This window comes from Ascaphus truei, chromosome 4 (genome assembly GCF_040206685.1).
Source record: "Ascaphus truei isolate aAscTru1 chromosome 4, aAscTru1.hap1, whole genome shotgun sequence".
NCBI lineage: Eukaryota > Metazoa > Chordata > Amphibia > Anura > Ascaphidae > Ascaphus > Ascaphus truei.
Genome location: NC_134486.1, coordinates 394,622,666 through 394,626,869, shown reverse-complemented (window position 1 = coordinate 394,626,869; position 4,204 = coordinate 394,622,666). Strand labels below are relative to the sequence as shown.

The following is a 4,204-nucleotide window of genomic DNA, read 5'->3' as shown; positions in this document are numbered from 1 at the left end:
CAAACGTGAGTAATACTGTACAAACTGTTAGCAAACTTTGGGGGCCAAATACAGAGGATCGAATGTTACATTTCCCAAGACTGTATCCCAAAACAGACTTGAAAATTAAATGCATATCTAAATGTATCCTGCCTGATAAAACATTGCTAAATAAACATATGCTACAGCTGCCGAAGACATGGGTCTTACCTGCACCTAGCAACCTGCATATATTTTGTGAGGATTTCCCACCACTGTTGTTGAGGAGGGGAATGACCTCTCTAGGACAATATTAAGGTGCTACACTGAGGTAAATAGTTGAAAAAAAAAGCCAAAAAACTAGGGAGAGAATCTCCAAAGACACCTCTTAGCTGTGTGCACACTTAGATAGTTGTGTGATTCAGGATGGTTGAACGGGGAACCTTTTATTAGATCAGAGTAGTGAAGATACTATAAAAACATAGCATTTATTCAAGTCATAAATAAATTAAATTGTACATAAAATATATTAAAAATCAAAGAGAGGGGGACGAGAGAATAGTATACAGTACACTGGGTTGGAAACTATCTGTTTATTCTAAGGTGCACTGATATATAGTGATGAATTCATTTTTAGTTTCGCAATGTTTTGTGCACTAATCAATTTCCTTCGAATAGTTTAGTAGTGCTACTTCCCAGTGTTTCATGACTTCATCTGATATCATATGATTGTGTGGGGATAAGTTTATTCTTAGACCTCGAGGGATCATCGTTTTTAAAGCTAGAGATTTCCCACCACATTTTGTCTGTGGATTGCATGATATCAGAAGTTCCTTTAATTTTTGGATTACAATCACAGGTACCACTCTGGGATCTGTATTCAAGGTATACAAAGTAAACTGATGCTCTCAGGTGAACAGATGTACCTCTTTTGAAGATGTAGCTTATTTATATTGGTATCCGTTTCCATTAGTACCTATTTAAGGACATTCATCACTGTACTGCTGCGACACACTTTATTCGAGCAAATACCCAGTATGTACCTGGCAGATACCTGGAATGCGCCGCTCCTCACCTCTGACAAGCCCTGTTGCGTTTGCCTTCCCAGCCATGGTTCATGCCTGGCTGACGGGCGGCTGATCTGTTAAATGATAATGATTAGGATTTAATAGGCTGCAATGCTTCGCGTGTCTACCAGATGGCATAAATTCATGAATTGTAATGCAGTATATATATATATACTGTGCAGTATTGCAGCCAGCGGGAATAAAATGCTTCAATCCCTGCCTGGAAAATAACGCAATGCACTCGGGCAGAAAACAGTCACAAACCTCAATACACCCGAGTATACCCGAATTCGTGGGACTAGCCGAGCTCGAATAAAGTGTGTCGCCAGTGTATATCAGTGCAAAGACCTTAGTATAAAGAGGGTTTCCATCCTAGTATATACATTCAACAGTCCTGAATCACACAACTATCAAAGTGTGCACACAACTAAGAGGTGTCATTGGAGATGTCTTTCATTTTTGTACGGTGGAGGGGTTTTGGCAATTTTTGACTCACCATCACTTTTTCTGTGTACCTGGTTTGTGGAGCCACTACCAGCTTCACGATGCGAGGTCAGTAACCAACCTCACACTGATAAAACCCAAAAGGTTTAAACATCCATCGCTTTTCAGCCTTTTGGCTAAGATCAAGTGTAGTACCCATCCTGCCAGTGGCAGAGGTAGGAGGGGTAATGATATACACTTGTTCCTCTGGCGTGGCTGAAGAGTGGGTTCTCCAAGGCCAAGCTTTTAACGTCCCTTGCACTCCAGGTGTGGTTTAACCTGGGTAGGGTCCTAGTAATGCACCTCACAGCTCAAGGAAAGTAAAGAGACCTTGCAGCACAGCACAGATTTCTTAGCACAAATTTCTTAGCACAGAGCAAGTTTTTGGCACAGAATTTGTATGTTTCCGAATTTATATGCATGGCACTAATCACCCCTGGGCCTTTTGGCTAGGTTGAAGGATGGCACCACACATAGTTTTTACATCTTCACTGGTCTTCTGGTCGGGGGCGTTTTATTACACAATTGTTGTACTAGTACAATTGTTGTACGAGAGCGGCGTTGGAAGTCCTGTTCGCAAGCGACTGAAGACCCCTCACAGACCAAGGGGGATGTTGGAGAACTCCCGGGTCAAAGTCACCAACTCAAGATAATAGCTGCATGAGGTTCAGTGGGCATAGTACAAGTAGGAATTTTGCTGGCCTTTTGGCCAAAAAGGACCTGAAAGGACACAGCTGCACAGTGGGAACAACACTTGTGACCCTGCCAACTGTTCACAAGTAGGCATATACACTTATGCTCCAAAAAAAAACCCAAAAACTTATGTCTGCGAGTACAGTAGGTTTGCTGATCATCCATTTCTTTAACTCAGGCTTTATTTTAAAAGCTGGGTAATGAGGCAGGCATAAGCTTATAGGGATCAGTGTTAAAATGGATAAGACGAAAAAAGTGGCACACTGCGAGTGCTCATTTGCATGTCATTACCCATAATCCCTGGCTGCAGTGGAAGAATTGTATGCTGATTAACTATGGGGTAATTTTATGAAGACATCTGTGGAGGACTTCTACATGGAGCTGCGGTCTTGGCGGAATATACAGGGATAGAAATTACCTATTAGGCGCTATATGGTAAATATCACGTAGATAGATCACAAGGTCCATACTGTATAATACTGTTTGACTGGAGAAAGGCAGATTTGTGGAATTGTCCGAGTCATGTGAATGGTGACGCACGTGTTTTTTATTATTATTTATTTTTGCCAGATTATAAGAAAAAGAAAATGATTGAAAATGTCAGCAAAGTTTGTTGATTTTAATGACATGAGCATGCGAGAGACCAATGAAACAAATTGCCATATACAGTGTCAGACAGATAGAGGGGCTGACAGTTATTGCGGGGTGGCGGCTGCATGGATACACAGTAGTTTTGTTCACAGTAAATTAGATACGACTGAGAGAGTTCTTTGCCTTGACTTTTCCATATCTGTAGTGCGGCTATGGATAGAATTCTTAAAAACCTGTCCAATGTATCTAATGGCAGTTTTGGATTAATCCGCATGGATTGAAACTGGAACAAGCCGTCAATGGATTTTACACCGCGGAACGGGTTTTGAATGGAAAGCTCTGGACATTCCAGGAAACGGATTTTGACAGTTTCATTCATCTCTAATTATATACCATAAAATATAGATAATTTATATATTTGTATATATAATTACAATAAGTATTATACACATCTGCAAATAGTTCCAGGTACCAACTGTCTCGCGTCATTCTAATCGTGGATGGCAGCAAGTCTCCTTAAACACAATATGTCACAGACTAAGATGCTCATAATCCTCCTTAAATCGAACTCCATTGTGCCCTTCTCCATCACATTCAGTAACACTTCAAACCCATTGTTTAGGTGTCATATTTGAACTTCTACTCTCACCTTAATGTTATTGCTGAGAGAGTGAGAGCCAGAGACAGACAGACAGCAAGTGGAGTGACACCTGTGCACAAAAAGGAGCATACCTGAAATACAGTACCTGGGAGATATGCGGAATATGGACATGCAAAGTATATCTACATGACTTAAATTAACATATCTCACAGGCATCCTGGGTGTGTTTCTTTTTTTGCACAGGTGTCTCTCCACATGTTTGGGGAGGTATATATACACTCTAGCACTCCTTAAATCCCTGCATTAACTATAACAGACCTCTGTGGATAATGTTCTCTGAGTCTCTGATTGAGGAACCCTTTCTCTTTATTCGGTTAACATTTTTATGTGCGGGCTGAATAGAAGTTGGGTGTGTAAGAAATGGGTGCTATATATCTTTCTCCTACTGGGGTAAGTCCTGTTAAGGGCAGGCCGCCAGTAGCTAACATGGGTTTTCCCTGCTTCAAGCCCTGTCAGGATTGGTGGAGGTAGGCACCTGACTCTGTGGCTAATGCAAGAGACACAGGGGTGGGGCCTACTGACATCATGAGGGGCAGGGCTGTCTCTATCTGTCAGTAGTGTTGGAGTGCCTGACTGGGCTGTCAGAGCAGTAGTTAGCTAGGTTCCTGTGGAGTAGGGCCTAGGTAGCAATAGGTGGACCAGTGCCCCTCACCCTATTTAGGGGGGGAGGGAAGAGCTAGCCCAACCCTGAGCGCCCTGGGCTGGGGGTGGAGGCAGGGAACAAAGAGCCCCAGACAGCCCATCCTGAGGG

The 4,204-nt window shown here is 42.4% G+C and overlaps 1 pseudogene; it reads left to right on the top strand.

Annotated features, from left to right (window-relative positions):
• The first annotated feature begins 1,625 nt into the window (after positions 1-1,625).
• Positions 1,626-1,792, top strand: LOC142494031 (U2 spliceosomal RNA; annotated as a pseudogene).
• Positions 1,793-4,204: the final 2,412 nt, after the last annotated feature.